General features: G+C 46.6%; 1 protein-coding gene and 1 non-coding gene across 2 annotated transcripts in view; one reads left to right on the plus strand and one right to left on the minus strand.

Moving 5' to 3' along the window:
- LOC149372447 (corticotropin-releasing hormone receptor 1-like) overlaps nt 1-22025 on the plus strand; it is a 164943-nt gene that overhangs the window by 19028 nt on the left and 123890 nt on the right. The gene's annotated exons all lie outside the window — the stretch shown is intronic.
- On the minus strand, nt 12493-12565 carry TRNAA-CGC (transfer RNA alanine (anticodon CGC)). Its single transcript has one exon. It is a non-coding gene; the product is annotated as a tRNA-Ala (tRNA).

The following is a 22025-nucleotide window of genomic DNA, read 5'->3' on the forward strand; positions in this document are numbered from 1 at the left end:
TCTACTTTGCCCTGGAAGAGTCTGCTCGGACGTGGTTTGAAAACCACGAGGCTACACTTCCCACCTGGGAGACGTTTTGCCGGAGTCTCCTGGCTACGTTCCCCAACGCTGACCGCCGGGAGAAGGCCGAAGCTGCGCTGCACTCCCGAAATCAGCGCACGAACGAAAGCGTGTGCATGTACACCGAAGACATGACCCGTCTTTTCAAGCGCGCCGACCCCAACATGACAGAGGAGAAGAAGCTGCGCCATCTCATGCGTGGTGTTAAGCAGGAGCTGTTCGCGGGCCTCGTGCGCAGCCCACCCCGCACGGTGGCGGAATTTCTAACCGAGGCGACCACGATGGAGACGACGCTGCAACAACGGGCCCGCCAGTACAACCGCGACATCAACTGCATGGTGCCCGAAGGCTTTTCGTCGTGTCTCGGCGGCAGTGCAGACACCTTGCGTGAACTAATTCGCTCCGTTGTCCGGGAGGAACTGCAACGGATCCATCTGCCTCAGGTTGCACCTGCGCCGCTGGCAGCGCTGTCCGAAGTTGTCAGGGACGAGGTGCGACAGGCTGCGCAGGCACCTCTTGTCCCCGAAGCGCCATCCCGGTTCGATGACCGACCCACGTACGCATCTGTTGTACGTCGCACGACAGGCTACGGTCCCATTACCCCAACGCCTGGCGTGAGCAACATCGGCACATGTCACGCAAGCGTGCCTGGCTACGGTGTGACCCCGTCGACCTCCGTGAGTAACATCGCCACGTATTCTGCAACCGCATCTGCTACAGCTGGGCCACGCCCTCGCAAGTCGGATTTGTGGCGTACACCGGACCGCAGGCCTCTCTGCTACCACTGTGGGGAGCCTGGTCACCTCTACCGCGCCTGTCCGTACCGCCAAGTGGGCCTTCGCGGTTTCCATCCCGACGCACCCTGCCCTCAGAACGGCGAACGACCGCATGAGATTGCACAGCATCTCTGGGCACGCCAGAACCCTGCCTACTCTGGAAGGCGCGAGTCCCGTTCCCCTTCGCCTCTCCGTTATCGCTCTTCCAGCCCTGGCCGCCAGAGTAGCTCTGCTGGCCGTCGCTCGCCGAGTCCGCGTCGGGAAAACTAACACCAGCGACCTCTGGAGGCAAGGCCGCTGACGTCGGGACGTGTCAAGATCCTCCATCGCGGAACCCTCGAGCCGACGATACCCGGACAGAGAGAGGCAGCGACAGTATCAGATACGCTGCATCCGATTTGCGTGTGACAATTGATGGCACTGACATTACCGCGCTGCTCGATACCGGTGCTGATTACTCTGTTATGAGCCGTGCCTTCGCTGGAGAACTTAAGAAGGTTCTGACACCGTGGACGGGGATCCCCATTCGCACCGCTGGTGGCCACCTAATTTCCCCTGTGGGCAAGTGCACGGCTAGAGTTGGGATTAGTGGTTTTACGTACGTTGGTGAATTTGTCGTACTCCCCGAGTGTTCCAGAGACTTGATTCTGGGGATCGACTTCCTGCAGTCGAACGGCGCTGTGATTGACTTTCAGGAGGCACGTGTCACGTTCTCGACCAAACAGGCCGTGGCGCGCTTTGACTCCCGCGATCCCTGCAGCAACGCTCTGCGCATTGTCGAGAACGACGTCACGGTGCCGCCGCGGTGCAGTGTTCTGGTGCTCGTGCGGAACGACCTCTTTCATGACTACGAGGGCCTATCGGACAGCCATAGTCCACTGCTGCTTAAGCGGGGACATGCCGTTGCAAGAGGTCTCGTCCAACTACGTGACGGCCGCACCCACGTCCTCCTGACTAACTTTGCCAACGAATATCAGCACCTGGCCAAAGGTATGGCTATTGCCTTCCTCCACGACGTTGCTGAGGTTCCGGGTTTGTGCACCGTGGGAGGACCCTCTCCGGAGTATGCTGGCCCACATCACGTTCTTCAGTCAGTCAGAATAAATCCTGCCTTGCCGTCGGTTCAGAGGGATCTTCTGTCGGCCCTCTTGGCAGAATTTGCGGACTGTTTCGCTACGTGCTCGAAGGTCGGCCGAACTCCACTCGCCAAGCATCGTATCATCACTGACGAGACTACGCGACCCGTCTGCCAGCGCCCATATCGTGTTTCCCCGGTGGAGAGAGAAGCCATTCAGAATCAGGTTGCCGAGATGCTTGCAGACGATGTCATTCAGCCGTCCACCAGTCCGTGGGCATCGCCTGTGGTTCTTGTCAAAAAGAAGGACAATACTCTGCGTTTCTGCGTGGACTACAGGAAACTTAACAGCGTGACCAAAAAGGACGTTTACCCGCTGCCCAGGATAGATGACGCGCTCGACCGATTGCGGAACGCCAGATACTTCTCGTCATTGGATCTTAAAAGCGGGTACTGGCAAATCGAAGTGGACGAGAGAGACCGGGAGAAGACGGCTTTCGTGACGCCTGACGGCCTCTATGAGTTTAAAGTGCTCCCATTTGGTCTGTGCTCAGCACCGGCTACTTTCCAACGCATGATGGACACTGTCCTCTCCGGCTTGAAATGGCAGTCCTGCCTGGTGTACCTGGACGATGTCGTTATATTTTCGCCCACCTTTGACCAACACTTGGAGCGGTTGCGCATTGTGCTACAAGCGCTCAAATCCGCGCAACTCACCATCAAAGCCGAGAAATGCCATTTTGGCTTTGAGGAACTTCGCTTTCTTGGTCACGTTGTCAGCGCACAAGGTGTTCGCCCGGACCCTGACAAGACTGCTGCCGTCTCAGGTTTTCCACGCCCAACTGACAAGAAGGCCGTTCGCCGGTTTTTAGGCCTGTGCTCCTATTATAGGCGCTTTATTCAAGATTTCTCGAAAATCGCGGAACCGCTGAACGCACTGACCCGTGACGACACGCCCTTCCTCTGGGGGACCGACGAAGAGGCTGCATTTGTCGAGCTTCGCAGCCGTCTGCAAAGCACTCCGATACTCGGCCATTTCGACGAGCATGCTGCCACGGACATCCACACTGACGCCAGCAATGTTGACCTTGGTGCAGTACTGATCCAGTGGCAAGACGGTGCAGAACGGGTCATAAGTTATGCTAGTCGGACACTTACGCGCTCCGAGACCAATTATTCAACGACGGAGAAAGAATGTCTTGCAGTGATATGGGCCATCTGCAAGTTCCGACCGTACCTCTACGGACGACCCTTCCGTGTGGTAAGCGACCACCACTCCTTATGCTGGCTGGCGAGCCTCAAAGACCCCTCAGGACGCTTGGCTAGATGGAGCTTACGCTTGCAAGAATACGACTTAACAGTAGTTTACAAGTCTGGCCGCAAGCATCAGGATGCGGATTGTCTGTCGCGCGCGCCTATCCCAATCAATACCGAAGAAACCACCGATGATTTTCCTTTCCTGGGCTCTGTTAGTACCACCCAAATGGCGCAGCTTCAGAGGGCGGACACGGAGTTGGCGCCGCTCATCGATTACCTCGAAGGCAGTGAAGCTCCCATTCCGCGTGTTTTTCTTCGAGGGCTTCACACCTTCACTTTACGGTCTGGTGTTCTCTGCAAACGCAACTTTGCCAACAGCGAAGAAGTGTTCCTACTCGTCGTACCATCACAGCTGCGGTCTGAGATCTTGAGTGCCTGTCATGATGCACCATCCGCCGGCCACCTTGGAGTCAGCCGTACACTCGCGCGGATTAGACAAAAGTATTATTGGCCCAGGTTACTCCCATCGGTGCGGGCCTACGTCAAAACATGCCGTGAATGCCAACGTCGGAAGACTCCTCCATTGAAACCGGCCGGATTTCTTCACCCCGTCGATCCACCGAAGACCCCTTTCCATCAAGTGGGCATGGACCTCCTTGGCCCATTTCCGAAGTCTTCGTCTGGAAAGCGTTGGATAGTCGTTGCGACTGACTACCTCACACGGTACGCTGAGACCACGTCTCTTGCCAAGGGCACTGCTGCTGAAGTGGCGCAGTTCTTCGTCCACAACATTGTCTTGCGTCATGGAGCACCCGCCGATAACGATAACCCGCCGATAAGTTTCCGATAACGGCCCGCAACAGCCTCTACATCAAACAGTTTAAACTAGTTGAGTTTAGAGCTGACCGGCACACAAGATGCGGATCTTTGCAGAGAAAGTTGCTCGAACAGTGATGGCTGTTTATGAGCGGCTTTCTCGGTGCCTGCATAGCCTCTCTGAGGAAAAGCACGCTATGAAATAAAAATGATGCATGTTTTATGAGACTATGCGACATGAATGCTCTGGGTTATAATCTGTAACTGACTTCTTTATTTTCAAGGAAGAGTTACGAACCATTGCCTGTCTGCTGACTTTACTGACCCCTTATTAATATTCATTAAAAAAATATTTAGGCCGGAAGATCCTCGTTTTCAGGTATTCCCAAGTAATGGCATGAGCCATCCTTCGTGAAAAGACATCTGGCTGTTAAACGTGGCGTGAGACAATACAATTTTGAGTTGCTGACTTGCTGCTACAAGTGGTATAGCGTTTTGGCTTTCCATTGCAAGGTACTAATACGGCATTATTTCAATGCGAAATAATAAAAAGTAAAGGCTGATGTTTTTCTCAGCTTATAAATATCTCTCTAAATAGTGGGAGTTCAGGTATATTACGTGAAAGTATTTGTTTTGCATTATTGCAGGTTCTGCTCAATAGACAATGGGGATACTTTGGGCAGCTTCTTGGAAGAGCGTCACGTTTGACAGCCACTATTATAAATTGATTTTTTCATATGCGGCAGTGTTTACAGTTTCCGTTCATGTCCTGAATGAACAAAAAAAAAAGGGGGAGAATTGTGATCCGAAGTTGGCATCACAGGCATCATATACTGATTAGATTGTCTGCTGTCTTGCATCATTCCGCTTTAGTTTTTTTTTGTTTTTGTTTTGCGAACAGGATAATTATCTTTGCATTACTGATAAACTTGTAAGAGTGAAATGTGTATTTAATTAATTTATTTTTATTTCAAAGACAGAACTTCGGGTATTTTTGTTTCGAAAATACCCGAGTGAACATCTGACCATGCTGTTATCATTTGATTAAGAAAGGTGCAACGATTCCAGAGAAATGATGTGCTGTAGATAAGCCGATAAACTATAATTGTTGCAGTAAGGAACCAGTAAAACAAAGGATGATTATTTACGCCCATGAAATGAATACAGTTCCTCAAGCTGTAACTCTTGAACTTTTATGTTGACTTGTTGAGTCAGGCGGACTTTTTATGACTTTTCGATGGAAACTCATGAAAACCTTAATTTGTTGAAAGAATAAATAGAGAGCAGAAGCGAGAACTGCATTTGAAAACAAATAGCTGAATTTGCGAAGTTGCCGCTGGAATCTATATCACCACATTTTTTTCCTCGATGCTCAGCCTTTTAACGGAATAGTTGTGCGAAATTTTGCTTTGCTCTCTTTCGCGATATCCCATAATATACAGGGTTTAGTCAATGATTACGTAGGCGCTATTCTTTCTAAAGCCGTTCGTCTTAGTACAATTTCAATTTAAAATACTTTTATTTCTTTCTCATATACACCCCTCTCGTATACACCGTTCTCCTACGAAACTAAGAACGAAAAACAATAGTTGCCCCGGTCTCCATTTCCTCCACACGTCTCCTTTTTCTCCTAAGAGTGCAGAACGCATATCCGTGAGAGCTCTTTTGTTTTTTTTAATTGACGCTAGTTGCCGTGAAACTACCCGAATGAGCAGTGTCGCCAGCTCGTGACACAGCTTTCGAGAATACCAGCGGCACATACAATCATTTTGGTTTTCAATACGGAGTAGTTAATTCCTGTAATGTAGCATCGATCTCCTTTTCATTTCAGTCTTCCGTAACTTCGTATTCAAAGAATTAAAGTAGACGCTAAGGTTTCTCAGGGTGCTGCCCTCATATATTTCCGTTCCTCATATTTACGGATATTGTTGATAAGACGCTTTAAATAAATTAGCTAAAATTTCCACTGATCACGCTATCTACTGCGGAATTGTAGGCATACATAACCAGTAGTTTTTGAGATATAATGCACCGGAGGTTAATGCTCGGTGAAATACATTCGCGAAGAAAACGACTGTGATGGAAGAGTTTCAGTACAGTTACCCTCAAATGGTGCTCTTGAAATTCATGACGGTAATAAGGAAGAAACTGTCTCATGTAACAGTAGATAAATGGGTGTGACAATGGATAGATGCTATCAACCATATCGAGAATAAGCACATTAGCAGTGCAACACCTGCGATCGGTAACATTCTTTCTTAAGTGAGTCATAGAAGGTTACATCTGTTCACCCACCTTTTTGCGAATTCAGCCGTTCTTGCACACAGTTTAAACAAAGCTTCGATCATATGCGTCCTCCTTACGAACAAATATAATTTATAAGGCTTGCGGTGCATTGGATTGTAGTTCGTCGTTTGTAAAGCATAAAAACGAATATCTGTGTCTGAACCCGTAGGGAGAATAAGTATAAGTGAGGATCATCGTCATATAGCTTTTCCCTGCCTATATTTTTGTATCAGTTGATTCCTGAACACTACAAACCTTGCTCGTCTGCAATACCCCCAAATACACTTAGAAGTAAAGATCCAGTACGCTTACTTAAAACTTGCTTTAAGGATTATGTTTTTCCCTGGGTCAAGAACTGGTTGCAATAACCTGGCTAACAATGTCGTGTTGCAGCAAGCCCTGCCGTTTCTTTTCCTCAGACCTTACCTCTGAAACCATTCACTTTACATCCAATGGCCTTTTTTCCTTGCCTGAACATGAATGTTTATTCATGTTTTTCGCGAATGTGTTGCTTTATATATGTTTCTTTTCTGAATCTCCTAACTGCTGACAATACAACAGAAAAAAATAAGCCGCTGTTAACCTTTGTTTCAAAAGTCCCCCTTAGGTACAAAATTGCTTGTGTCTTACTGAGTGTAGACTGTTTTATTCGCCGTATCGAGATCAGGCCGAAGTTCTCACAAACTATAGCCTCAGAGTGGAAGGAATTGTTTAAAAATAAAACCAACAGAATTTATCACGAAAAGATAAAAAATGACTGCCTGGAGAGGCTCTAGAAAGTGCACAGCTTCCAGTACGATGCTAGCGGAGGCTTCCTCTTGACAAAGGAAATGTTCCTTTCTTTCCTTTCATGAGGATGTTAAGGGCGAAGAAAAATGTGCGGCTTACGAACGATTGTACCCAGTCTGCCTTTTCTTGCGAATGCATTCTTTGCTCCCTCGCGATGAAACATAAAAAACATACAGTGTTGTAATCAATTGGAATACTTAGATACGGCCGCGAATGGATATCCAAAGACGACAGGAAATTTCCTGCGCCTCGCTTTCGCGATGCCTCATAAATTGCTCCTAAAGCCCGCATTGGTGCGCGTCCTAGCTTCCACGCAACTACTGCAGATTGGGCGAGGAGGGCAGGGGAACGGGGTGGTTGGGGGGGGGGGGGGGGGGGGGTTCTGGAGAGTCATGAAAAGACAACTCTGAACACGCGAGTGAGGGAACCATGTTACACGAGCACAGGAAACTCGATTTGTTCGTTGCGACCGTGCTCGCGCACAAACCTACTTATATCCAGAGTTATTCCTCGAAAGCGAAACCGTTTCTACCGAGGCCGCCGCCGGCGATACAACCCATTATGAATCCAGATGTGGCAGACGGGCATCATTTCCACCCTGCAGCCAAATGCATGGGCATGCTCTCGAAGGAACGAAATTTGCCCAGCTGGTATAAAAATGGCTCGGATTCTTTTCGCAATATTGCGTGGCTCGTTTTGTAACAAGCCGCCTTCAAGAGCGAGGTCCCATCGGCATAACGTGGTTTTCTCCCTCGTATTTTGGCTTCGCGCTTCGGAACCAGGGGTGATGACCGCGGTCCTTGACTGGGCAGGGGTTGGCGAGCTCAGTACCGAAAGAACGAAAACGAGTTGGGCACGGGGAGCGGCGAGAGAAAGGGAGAGAGTGGTGTTTCCAATCTTGTGTCAATATGCAGGGCGTGCTCAGTTTCCATGCTGCGGCCGCCATTCCAACAGACTGCGTGCACTGCAATTTGGAAGTGGGGGGGGGGGGGGGGGAGCAGAAGGGGATGTAATCCCCCAGTGTGCTTCTAATGACTGCCTCGCCTTCCACGACATCAGCAGGCCGGACTCAAGACCGTTGTCCTTCTCTTATCCCGAGTTCGGATTCGGAGACGCGGACCAGGCATTGGGAGAAAGCGGCCCTGATATTGATTCCAGCCAGGAGCATAAGTATCAGGCTAGGCACTGAGCTGACTGGGGTCGGCAGGGAAGTCCAAGAAACGAGAACGCTGTTTCCCTGGCCACGCTTTGTGTATAGGCCTGGCGTTTGATTTCTTAACCCCTGCCGTGCATCTGTGGTTATCACAAGCAAACAAACAAAACACAATGAGACTCCCCAAAGGGAACGAGTCGAAAGAAAAAAATAAACACTAGCTGAAGCCTCGAAGCCGCCCACCGTTGTTTTTTCTGCGTGGTCCGTAATTGCATTTACTTAAGGCAAATACGTCCGACCTGTACAAAGTGGTAGCAATCGCCCTCGAAATGTTAGGCGCACAGATCAGTGATTCGCCGGCCAATGCAGAAACTGCGTGGGTCCCAGGAGAGGGTATTAAGGGATTACGAGCCCAACGCTTGGCGTAACAGCTCCGCAGAGACCATGACGACACCCCGCATACGTACTCCAATCAGCTGCGAAAGCCAAAGCTGCCCTTCATCCTCTTGTGCTGATGAAGGCAAATAACCTGCACACTTGTGCAACTGCACTGCCAGGAGCAATCTCTCTGGCTAGATTTACCCTATTTTGGAAGTTCTGAGGGCCGGTGCTAAGCCTCGACGCTTTATACAGGTCTCTCACAGAACCACAATCAAAGTTTCGCGGTGTGCGAAAGGTTCAACGCCTTCTTACGTGTAGTCAATATGCTCCACTCTAGGTGCTGTCAACAACTGCCACCTCTGAAATGGCTGCAATGAACGGCCGCTGAAGATGTAGTGGGTGACCTTGGTGACCCGAGGGCGAGTGTTTATTAAGTGTAGCGCCTAGTAAATTGACGATCTAATCGCGTGCAAAACGCTGCGTTTCTTTCAGTCGTACTGAATAGCACACATTTTGCACTCTCACCAACATCGAAGGTACGGAACCGATGTGAGTTTGTTCCATGTTCGGTTGTTTTTATTATAAGCTGCAAACTAGACAGTCAGTTCTCAAATGGCGCACTTCTGAATGAAAATCGCAACTGAGCACCTTTGAAAACTTTTAGTCGCATTGGAAAGAGGGTGCTTCCGTCATTCCCAATATTTTTGCCCCATAGCGGAAAGCTCCTGCTCGTGTTGCGAACTTAGATGTCCACCTGCAGTAGGCTTGCGCTGTAGATTGTTTCTTTACATGTTATGGCTTATGGAGGTTTAACGTCTGAAAATGACTCGGCTATGAGGTACACCGCAGTGAAGGGCTTCGGAAATTTCGACAACGTGGGGTCCTTCAACATGCACTGACATCGCACAGTACACGGGCCTCTAGAATTTCGCCTCCACCGAAATGCGACCGCAGCGGCCTGGATCAAAACCCGCGTCTTTCTGGTCAACGGCCGAGCGCCATAACCACTGAGTCACCGCGGCGACTCCTTTACGTTTTATAAATCTCTCTTATGACACGTGCAAAGCTCGTATGTCCGACAGTAGACCTAGCTTGGCGTAAGCTTCGACATGTTCTAGAAACAGGCCTTTATTTCGAATAGATTCTCTCGACTTCTCCGCTAGCATAAATACAGCTGAATAGCCTTCCTTTCTGCACTGGCGTTGAATTTAGCGAACCAAGCTGACTGCGAGATTATGCAGCTCCACCATACCAACGTGTCAGTTGACTAATCCCCACTTGCGATGCGGTGAATCGTAGAGATACACCTGGCTGTAGCGTGAATGAAAGCGAAGCCAAAACCTATTAATTATAATAGCTGAGAACCTTTTCATTGGCTGCATTGTTCAAAGTACGAAACGCATATTACTACAAAACAAATAAAAATAAATGCAAAAGAATTGGCACGCACAAAACGACCTACAAAATACACTTTGTCTGCTTCACAGCAATGTAAAACGTGCTGAATTAAACACTGCACTAGAATAAAGAACAAAGAAAAGTCTTTTATTTATTTATTTATTTATTTATTTATTTATTTATTTATTTATTTATTTATTTATTTACTATCAGGGCCTTTGAGGCGGTACAGATAGGAGTGGTAAGTATATTTATACAAAAACAAATACAATAAGGAGAGTTAATTAACATAGGTGATGAAGAAGCGGAGATCTGAAAGCTTCTGATTCTGAAAAAGAGACGATGCAGGCGGGCAGGTGGTTCCAGTCTGAGCGGGTCTTGGGCAGGAAACAATAAAAGTACTGGTTAGTTCTGCAACTTGGAACACTGACTTTGAGTCGGTGATCAATACGAAATGATAAATAAGTTGGAGCAGTGAAAAGACTTTGTTTTAGCGATTGATTTGTGTAATATATTTTGTGGAAAGTGAAAAGTCTAACGCAGCTCTTCGTGCAATTTACTTGGAGATCACCCTCGCTCGACTAGGGCTTCCTCTATCTATTACGATTCTCCTCTCCTTCGGGGCAAGTGCCAAGGGATATGCGCTGAAACCAGTGTGCGGTTATATTCACGACTATATAATTATAATTACATCTGGTAGATTCCGCTACTAGGTGAGAATTCACTGCTTTTTTTGCTTTTTTTTTCGGCACAAATTCCAGTCTGTCACAAAATGACCCAAATACTCCACTCCTTGTACGTGAGTGCGTTTGTATCCGCTATGCACCCTGGCTAATCTCCCGCCGTGGGTATGCGCCATTAAGCCTGAAGTCATCATCATCGTCATGTAGCAGCTGGTTTAGACTGTCAGCCTAAAAAAGAAAAAAAAATGTTACCTGAAAATCTTCTTTTATTCTTTATGCTTGGAAATTTAATGAGGCCTTCACATCCGTGAGCTTAAATTTTGACTACTCTAATCTACTATATTTAAAAAGTGAGGTACCACTCTGATGTGCACTAGGCGTTCGCTAACGCTAAGCCACTAACAGTTTACCCACTGCTGCTCTTAACTATATGCACTGACTATACCACAAAGAGAAACGGCGCACGTTGTGCAATTTCGTTCAGCTGCAAGCTACCAACTTTCCCTGCAGTAAATGGGTAGCTTCACAGGCGACACAGCTGCTGTCTGAAAGTGTGTGTACGATATGACTGAGCTACGAGCTCCGCTGTAGCTCCAGCCGTTGCCCTTCCGGCCGCTCTGAGAACCTAGGCGTCTCCTGGTCGATACAGTTCTGTCGATAATCCTATTTCTTAAGTCTACCTCCATTGCGGTTAATTAGTCCCTTTTACTCCTGGTGCTAACATTACGATACTCAGAAAAGTGGTCGCGTCATGGTCATCGATTTCACCGCGGGAAAGCGGAAAGGAAACACCGACCTTTCAACGATTCCAAGAGGTGTAGTCTCTGCTTCTTCTCGCGAGCGCTTATGCGAGCATATATAGTTATTAGATTTCACGTTATTGACAGTCCGTTTCACAGAAAGAGTCTTAGCCTTTCGAATTTTCTCGTATCTGGTTACGTTGTTGCCCTTTCATAGCGACTCTTCCACGCATTCCCACCCTCTTCGTAGTGGCTGTTCTACAGCTGCAGAGTCTGCATTCTATTAATAGGATTTCTTAGCTTCCTTGTTCCATCCTAATTACGCTGCTTCTTGGCTAAAAAGGTCACTGGGTCACGACAAGTAGCAGTAATACGATCACCTGACACGAGTTCATGGTTAGAGGTACATCTTCCCCACTACCTTCTTTTTTTTTTATCCAGAGTTTGCATTCCTCGAGCATTAAAGATCACTTGACGCACTTTTCTACCAGTGTCTTGTTTGTTTTCCCGCTGTATGTGTATAAGTGTGCTGTTTGCTTTGCCAGACACTTCATTAACTTCTTTGTTTACTTTGATTCGTGTGCCTTACATTGTCACATAGCCAAAAAAATACTCTTCCAAGTACACCACTGCCTTCCTTCCTATAGATTAAAATGAATAAAACCAGCACATTTCAGGCTTATACTCGGTGTTCACGTATATCTAGCGTATATCTAGTATACATATTTGGCGCATATCTAATCGGCGCATAAACTTGTAAGCAACTTCAACTGCGGTGCTAAGAGGAACAGTGCTTCGCAATGGGGCTTCGCAAGAACTTTCAGTTAGAGGAGAATCACTTTCAGGACTAAACTCGCATTTTATTCAAGAAATTACAATGAGTTTTAAGCAGACAAGGAAAGGGGAGTCAGGGGCTCGTTATAAATATGAGAGAAGCCAACAGCCACAGAAACCTAGGTTCACAGGAGATTTTTTAATTTATTTATTTATTTTGTGCTGTTGTTCGATTTAGAATATTACTGAATATGTTATCGCTTAAAGGTAATTGATTAGAAAAGCAGAAGAAAAAACAACCACATGCCGCCGGTGGGATCCGAACCCACGACCTCCGAATTTGCGCGTCCGGTGCTCTTCCGCTGAGCTACGGCGACGGCTTTCAAGCCTTCTGCTTTCGGGGGTATTTATGTTTACAAATAACCTAACCTTGGGAGTGTTCACCAGCGCCACCCACGTTCTTAAGCGGCGGACGTAGCACGTCCTGAATTACCGCTGATGTGACGTAGAACGTCATCGAACGGCGTTAAAACAATTAACATGCATGCGAAAAAAAAAAAAAAAAAAACACGAGACTTTACGGTGAGCACTTCCGCTCAGAAGTTTAGGCTTATGTCTCTGTGTTTCAAGGTGCAGGCGTGTACCTCATGACTGCACCTTTGGCAGAACGGGGTTAATAGCGTGTCAGTGTAAAAGACACCTATGTCCTACAGCTTATGTAGCTGGGCTGATGATGATGGTGGTGACGTTTCGAGTTGCCTTTCATAACTAAAACAAAAAGAAATCATGGAGTCAAGGCAGCCATTCAGCTTTTATTGTCATCATTGACACTAAACCTTTAAGTATTCGCAGGTAAAATTGTGTTTCCGCAAACGGACTACAAAACATTAATAGATATATTCAGAGGGCTGAACTTTAAAAGTGACAGAAACTTTTTAATATATCGCTTTTATTGCAAAAAGCCGCGAGTTGGGTTAGGAGGCGCTGAACTTAAAAGCTCACGTTTCATTAGTGTCCAAAAGCGATTCTTGCTTCTTGAAATATGTGTATGTGGCATGCAGCCGAAGCCAACCGTAGTCCTACGGCATGGCATTTTTTTAAACTTCAGTTTATCTCTATAATAAATTTGAGTGGCGCAAGGGAATGAACACAGGAAGTCAGAAAGGTAGAAGGCCCAAAACTATCTATCTAACTAACTAGCCCCCCCCCCCCCCCCCCCCCTTCCCCCACTCTCCTCGCCGATACGTTCCAGTCATGAGGTATTGAAGTCTGTCGGACGAAGAAATGGCGGCCCGGCTATCTCAATATCCTATTGCTCGGAGAGGACCGAAAGCTGTTTCGCATTGTGTCACTTAATGCGGTGCATTGTCGTTGTCTGAACCGATCTCACACAGAGTTGGGCGGCTTGGTTGATCTCCGTGGCTGATATAAGCGGAACGAAGGAAGACAAATGGTACGGGAATAGGAGAACGAGCGTGGCAGTGCCTCTCTGGCACCGGCGTCTATTTGTCTCTCTGATGTGCCGCCGTGTTGCCGTTTCGAAGTTCGTACTTTACCTCCGTACACCACTTCGCACGGCTGCGCTTGGCTACGTTCATTTTGGTTGGCTATTTGTTCCTCCCGTAATGTAGCTGCACGTATTCTGCTGTATTTTAAACCTGGAATGGACTTTTGACTTCACGTTTGGCGATACCGTAAACATTCTGACTTATAGAACGATAAATGGTACTTACTAATGGAGTATTCTTATACACAAGAGTCCAAAATAGTTCACAGAGTCACAGGTGAAGTCTTCCATAAACGATCTCTCGTACGACGACGGACAGCGCTGACAACCGATTCTATAAAACCGGGAGAAAATTCCTCATACAACTTTAAATCGTAAAATTCGCCGAAAATATGTTTCTCTGCTTGGAGCTTCGAAGCGTTTGTGTAATTATAGAAGGAAAATGCGCTGCTTAGACACCAAGACGAAAATAGCTTGTACAATTTCAATTCATTTTCCCGCTGCCAATGCGTTATGTGTGCGGTATTAGGAAAGGAGCCTTTAAAATGTATTTCTAAAGAATCAAATACAGTCGTGCCCTGTTAATACGACCCTCGCTAATATGGGCGACCCGAATTATAGACAGTTTTACCGGCGACCAAACTTTTTCAATGTATTTGCGCCTCGTTATTACCGAAACTCGCTGTCCGGATAATGGAAAGGGTTAGAATGCGCAGAGCCCATTGAAGGCCATGTATTTTGTCCCGTTAATATGGACAGCGACTTGAACGAAACAGAGCAGTCCAAACACAGTTAAACAAAGGCGCGCCGCCCGTGAAGCTGCACGACACCAGATTCTTCCGCAGACCTAAACGGAGCCTGCATGGTCTAAAAAAAAAAAAAAAAAAAAAAAACGAAGCAGGCGTGTCGTCATTGTCGCACGGAGCAGAAATACTCAAGAGCGGAGAGAAATGTACAGGAACTGAAGGTCAACTAAGCGAGAAAGACTCCGAAAGGAGGGACCTGAGTGCCGTAACAAGAGGCTGAACTACGGAAAAATTGTCACAATTGTCACAAACTACAGTGACAACAAAAAGGAGACGAGCACGTAATCGACACCACGCGTCCCGCTCTGGACGCGCTTCCCTCTTCACTGCCCGTCTCTGGTTTTCGTCGCGGCTGCGTTGCCAACTTTGCCAGGTTTTGCACCCCCCCCCCCCCCCCCCCCCTCCATACCTTAGGGGTCCACCCGTCGGCCCCCCTTTGAGGTAGGAATACGACCTTGAACAGGCCTGAGCTCTTCGCAGTCGGGTAACACGTCGTTCTAAACTGAACTTCAGCTTGCAGTGTTTGTTTCATGGGAAGCCGTACGAATGGCGTCAGGGAGGGGCTGCTCGATGACCCTCTACATAACAGCCTGGCCACTCAACTCCCACGCTTACAGTATTCAGACGCCGATAGAATCTGACGCCGATTCACCGAGCAGAGAAGAGTCCGTCGTGGAGAGTTTGATCGTGGCAAAACTTAATAATCCCAATTTGGAGCAAGAGCTGGCGCTGCGGCGCAGGCCAATGGGCTGCCAAATAGACGGATCACCCAAAGCTCCGATAATTGCCATACTTGAGATAAAGTTTTTAATCATGCAATCAATCGACGCAATGCCTGCCGTCACACTTCGCATGGCGAGCGAGGCGCTTCAGACCGCTTAGCAGTTTATTGAAAACCGCAGTGACAGTGATAATGCACACGAGGTTGCCAATCTTTTTGTCATAGTTTGAGTCCAGTGTACACCGCTATGCACAGAAGCAGACGTTAATAGCTATTTTTTTCTCAGTAAATGACTTTCGCTTCATTCTTCTGGACTTGTTATTATGGACGACTCGCTTTATGGACACTTTTACTTGAGAACCAAAGCGTCCATATTAACGAAGCACAACTGTACTGCAATTTAAGAACCTCAGTACGAAAAGAAAGCGAGAAAAATAAAAGGAGAAGCGTTCTTAGGGATCAGGGAGAAAAAAAAAATCTGGCATGTGTGCAATCATTTTTAATATATGCGACGAGTAATATCTGCTGGAGCGCAAATTTGAATGAAGTAAATATTTGGACGTGCAAAAAGTAAAGTTCGCGGCTTTGCCTTTGGATGTAGTCAAGTAAACTTTCGGGGTTTCGTTCCACTAGAGGCTGTGAAATGAGGGCCGTCTGCGTGCTATATATCAGCGGGATGCACTAGGCAGGTGGCCATGGGTAATTAAGTAGATATGTTTGGTGCTAGCGGCAAAATATTATTGTATAAAGCAGCCACGAAGTTTGGGGGTGCGTAGAGTTATTCTCTTTTGTTTTTAGCTCTGCCATATACCCGGCGGGAGGACATCAATTCAGTCAAGAATAAATGGCCTGACCGGCTTAGGCGTGTGAAATTGCCAAGCCTGATAAATGTCTGCGTGCTTCTTTGCGTACGCTTGTTGAGCTGGAGTGATGAAGCCAAGTTATAGGCACTGTGTTATGCCACAGATTAAACGCACTTCTTTCTTTCAACTTCTAATCAGCACCCATGACAAGACCCTGCTAATTGAGAGCAAGCTATGGAATGACATTGGCTTTGAACATGGTCATCTATGTCTGAATAACAACTACAATGACCAAATTGCATATAGAGTGGTCATTTTCAGCCAGTCTGTTCAAGAATGCATTCATGAACAGTGACGAGGTGCGTAAACATCTCTGCGATGGGCGCACATTAACAAGCCTGTAATTTTTTGGCCACACATTACTGAACTTGTTGATATCGTATTGTGAAACCTCACTGCCAGACGGGATATTTCCTGAGTTAATTGCCACGGCCTGTTTTTTTGTTATTTACTACGGCTTAAATAACCAGGAGGCTCTTCACAATGAATCATAATAGTGCTCTAATGAGGTAGCGTAATATCACGTGCCTTGACCAGTACTAAAGGTATTAACCAAAGGGTACTTGCATTTAGCTCACGTTTCATTTTTTTTTTACTTTTCATTAGAAGAAGTTCTTCCTGAGCTGAATTGTGAATAGCTCTTAATCACGGGACAATGTCAAAACAGTCTCAGAGCTCCATTCCTTTCAGGACGTGGTCAGGGCCCACCAAAAGAAGCGGGGCTTTCTTACTCTTTTCAGACTGCCTTCAGATTAAGACCGTTTGGTAATTCAGCCCTGCTCTCGAGAGCAGTCTTCAGAATGCGTACAGTTTCATATAGTTACTCAACAAAAAAAAATATTGCTAGGTTATCAGTTTACAAAAGGATGGCTAGTAATTGCGGACGTTGCGTTAGGTTTGGCCAGTACTTGGACTGTAAAAATAAGGTTTCATCACAAGGAAAACCTTCAGAGTGCTTAATGTTTTAAAAAGTCACTTAAGAAGAAATGTTTACGAGCTTATAATATTCATTAACTAATTGAAAAATATATCGGCTGCAAAAAATAAATAGAAAAACAATAAAAACATAGAAACTAATCTTCCTTTAAAAAATATTGAGTGCTTTTAACGCTTAAAATAATAGTAGGAATGAGTATTCACTTCAGCTTTTGTCTTACAGTAAGGAAACAGTGAGTGAGCAGGAACTTCTCCGCACAAACATCCTTAAAAGTACTATTATAGAGGACATCTGAACGTTCAAAAGCGGAATACGCATGATCACTTTCGGATCCACATGATGCAGAAAAAATCTAAAAGCATACGGGGTTTCAGTTATTCCCGTGACGATGATGGGCGAAAAAAATCTTGACCACTTGCACAGCGACAAATAAGTACTTAGAGAATGCAGCATCCATAATGCCGCTTTGAAGCCTGTTTTTTATATATATATTGCATTACTTGATGCATCTGTTCCGTGGGAGGGCGACTGAACAGCGTTCTTGAGAAAAGGCTGCTGCTTTTCTGCACATAGGAACATCGGAAATCGCGTGCTGAATATTCAATCGCCCGTCCGACGATCGGACATCCTGCACGCAACGCATGTAATATTCAGCCTTTCCTCCACTATGAAATAGCAATCATGGTGATGCACTTTCCGATCGGCCAGCAGCAATTTCGCCCAACGAGAACATCTGCCAGGAACACGTGAGCAAAGCGAAAGCGAGTGAGTAGTAAACACACACACAAATAAAAAAACAGTAGGCCTGTCTGTGCCAAACCAGATGGGAGTTCGTTCGGTTTGTTCGTTCCTGAGGAAAAAGTAAAACGCATGAAAGGAAGGAAGACGACAGGTTTCAGGACGTTCTTGTTATTGAGGGGTGAGCCAGGTACGTAACCCGATTCTTGTCTCAAGTATTGTCTGATGCGGACGTAAAGAACGAAACGCAAGATAGGGCCTTTCTGAGTAGTTCGCTTACACGAACAACGAGCGCTTTCGAGATAACAGACCTAGGGTGAAACCTTGGCACTTTCTTCACGAAGAAAAATCCTCCCACGTTGTTTCATGATTCCCTGCTTATTAAGAGAATTATGGGCCTTCTCTCCTTTCACGAAGCCTCTTGACGCGTGTAATGAGCCGATGCTTGAAGTGTTAATCAGCGCATTCATGGCTGGAGCGGCAAAAATAGCTCACACGAAATGTGGCGGTCTCAGGGCTGTGGGAAAAGTGTCATAAAACCACATTCTACGCCAGTGCACTCCAAAAGTTTGCAAACAGCTTCAATGAATGCCCTTATTACGGGGTCCTCATCTTTCGCTCGCGGGTCTGACAAGCTTTGAGGCAATGTTTACACTCTCTGCGAACGTTACGAAAGTGAGTAAACGAAAGAGCAGCAACCTTTGTGTCCCCAAGCACAAGAATAGTACTTGCTTTGAAATTTGGTAAATAAGGTGTTAAGAAGATGCAAAGAGCTCCGTAAGAAAGAGCAAGCTAAAGGCGATGGGAAAATTTTACTTTTGAAGGTTCTTGCCGTCCGCTTCAGGCAAAAAACTCCTGCTTTGCAAATTGGAAGTTAATATGACGCCGCCTAACATGTTTTATTCGAAAAGCGTTAGCTTGCAAACTGGGAAAGGACTAGCGTGGGCTCCTCCCGCCTAGTCCTGTCCCCGTTTGTAAGCTAGCCTTTTTTGAACAGTAGATGAAACACCAAAGTGTCCTAGCTCTGTTGGTCTAACGAGTGTTTCGGAAAAATAAAAGCTAGCGTTTTACCTGGCCGCGCTCTATAAAAGAATGTTTTTTTCAGAAACATCTCGTTGACTGTGTTTAGAGCACACTTGCAATATGCTAACATAAACAAACCTGCAGCTTTCATTTTGTACCTCTAAAAGACTAGAAATTAAAAAAATAAAAAGGAAGAATAACAGCAGGAAGAAAGAAAGGAGGGAAGAAAAAGAGGAGGAGAGTAAGAGAAAGTAACTAAAAATAATAACGAAGAGCAAAGAAAGGTAGAAGAAGAAAGAGAGAAACGAACAAAAAGAGAAATAGAGAAAGTAAATGAAGAAGGAGAGAAGCAAGAACGGAAAGAGAAAGAAGGAAGGAAGAAAAGAAAGAGGCAGACAGAAGGAAAGTTAGAAATGCGGAAATAAGAAATGAAAGGAAAGGAAGAGGGAGAGAGTAAAGACGAAAAAAGAAAACGACGCAGAAAGAAAGAAACAAAGCGAAAAACAGAGAGAGAAAATTAAAGAAAGAGATAAGGAAGGAAAGAAAGAAAGAAAGGAAGAGAGAAGGAAGAGAGAAGGAAGGAAGGAAGGAAGGAAGGAAGGAAGGAAGGAAGGAAGGAAGGAAGGAAGGAAGGAAGGAATGAAGGAATGAAGGAAGGAAGGAAGGAAGGAAGGAAGGAAGGAAGGAAGGAAGGAAGGAAGGAAGGAAGGAAGGAAGGAAGGAAGGAAGGAAGGAAGGAAGGAAGGAAGGAAGGAAGGAAGGAAGGAAGGAAGGAAGGAAGGAAGGAAGGAAGGAAGGAAGGAAGGAAGGAAGGAAGGAAGGAAGGAAGGAAGGAAGGAAGGAAGGAAGGAAGGAAGGAAGGAAGGAAGGAAGGAAGGAAGGAAGGAAGGAAGGAAGGAAGGAAGGAAGGAAGGAAGGAAGGAAGGAAGGAAGGAAGGAAGGAAGGAAGGAAGGAAGGAAGGAAGGAAGGAAGGAAGGAAGGAAGGAAGGAAGGAAGGAAGGAAGGAAGGAAGGAAGGAAGGAAGGAAGGAAGGAAGGAAGGAAGGAAGGAAGGAAGGAAGGAAGGAAGGAAGGAAGGAAGGAAGGAAGGAAGGAAGGAAGGAAGGAAGGAAGGAAGGAAGGAAGGAAGGAAGGAAGGAAGGAAGGAAGGAAGGAAGGAAGGAAGGAAGGAAGGAAGGAAGGAAGGAAGGAAGGAAGGAAGGAAGGAAGGAAGGAAGGAAGGAAGGAAGGAAGGAAGGAAGGAAGGAAGGAAGGAAGGAAGGAAGGAAGGAAGGAAGGAAGGAAGGAAGGAAGGAAGGAAGGAAGGAAGGAAGGAAGGAAGGAAGGAAGGAAGGAAGGAAGGAAGGAAGGAAGGAAGGAAGGAAGGAAGGAAGGAAGGAAGGAAGGAAGGAAGGAAGGAAGGAAGGAAGGAAGGTAAAAACACTGCATGAAACGCTGTTTACCGAAAACGAAAAATGACGACTTTCCCATAAGGTGCAACTTGATAGTTCGAAAATATTACTGAGAGCATTAACCGAGCGTCCGAATAACCGAAAGGTCCGTCGAGAAACGTACGGCGTAGTTTGAGCCGTAATCGTAATAACGATATCATTGAAGTAAGGAGAGGAAGCGGCGGTGCGCAGGGCGGGGATCGGTGAGCTGGCAGGGAAGCAAGGTATTATGCCGTCAAACGAAATGAAATCGCGCTGAAATAGCCGAGCAGCGAGCGGTATCGGTGCTCCGCCGACACGATTCATTCCGTAAATAGGTTGGATCATCAGGAGGGCGGAGGCAAATGGCGCACCCGTGTGCAATTCGAAAACGGCCGACGAAACCCCAGCCCGATGGCACAGAGCAGTTACATTACGAGAAAGGAGGACATCCACGCCCCCGCTGCTGGAAGAAGACAGAAAAAAAAATAAGTAGAAGGCAACAATCGCGGCGGTTCTTGACCGCGATGATCACTCGTCACGAAATTACTTTCCGGCGCCAGCACAGGCCTCTACACTTGCGGAGCTGGGGAACAAATGTCTGCGCAAAGAAAAACCGCCATCGTACTCATCGGAACGGGAAGGATCTTAGCTAGACCGTGTGGGTTATTTCCAGGACAACAAGGACGTTTTCGCACAACGGCCATAGAAATAGGGCAGCACGGGCGGCAGTGTTCTTACGATTCTCGTCTCCATACGTACAGACATTAGGGTTTTCCGAATGAATTACTCGTGGTCATCTGCAGTGATGGTATTTACTGACGGCTATCAGCTTCGCTGTTTTCAGCCATTGCCGTTTTTGCGTCAGCGGTCTCTGGGAACATTCTGATGGTAGTCTCATCAAAGTGATCCTTCCGTCACTCACATAAAGTAAAAAGGATAAGCATGTTTCCTTACTCCATGAACTTCCAGTTATGGGGGAGAGCACTACGTCGGCAATTCGGAAACTGATCTAACTCGGAACCAGCTTCTTCGCTAGCAAAGCGTCTTTATGGAACACCCGAAGTATTATTCGGTTGCAGGTTCGCGGTGCGCGAAATTTATTTGTCTTGATGAGTACGATACCCGCTATTGGGGCTGAGTATGTCGCGTACACACTCCTTTGTTTATTTCATATATTTTTGGCCCCTAAAACAACTACCACGTGGTATTTGGAAGAAAGTCGGTTAACCCCAGGTAAAGTAATTCATGGCAATTTTCATTTCACGGCACTCAGGGCTTACTGAATAATAAAGACAAAGACGCTTCCACTGAAAACGGAGATTTGGTAAGCTAGAAACGGACGAAAAATGAAAAACAAGTGTCAGCATCCCCGGCATATTTTGCAGGGAAACTAATGCACCAAAGCAGTTTTTTTTTTCGCACGCATCACTCTAGTCTAGAGGAATATAGGCTACTTCTCCATTCACTTCAAGATGGTGATCACCGGGTCCTTTTCGGTGTAGACGTCACGAGTTCAAAATGTGTGGCGGGAACATTTTGAAATTAATTTTCTCTTCCGTAAAAGCACGTTCCGCTGCAGGAAAAAAATTTTGCAGACGATGTGGGGTTTAAATAGGGGGGGGGGGGAGAGAGAGAGAGAGAGAAACACGTTCTCCCCTTTTAACCGCGGCTGACATAGTTCAAAACCGCGCGGACCCCACCCCGTGGTCGCGTACGCTACCGAGCGCACGCTGACCACGGCGGGCCTTGCTCTACGGGAACAAAGGAACGACACACTGGCTGACACAAACAAGGCATTTATTGCTATAACAACAATAACGCCAGCTAGCA

The sequence above is a fragment of the Amblyomma mixtum genome, chromosome 1 (assembly GCF_055824585.1).
Source record: "Amblyomma mixtum isolate Tamu chromosome 1, ASM5582458v1, whole genome shotgun sequence".
Lineage (NCBI taxonomy): Eukaryota > Metazoa > Arthropoda > Arachnida > Ixodida > Ixodidae > Amblyomma > Amblyomma mixtum.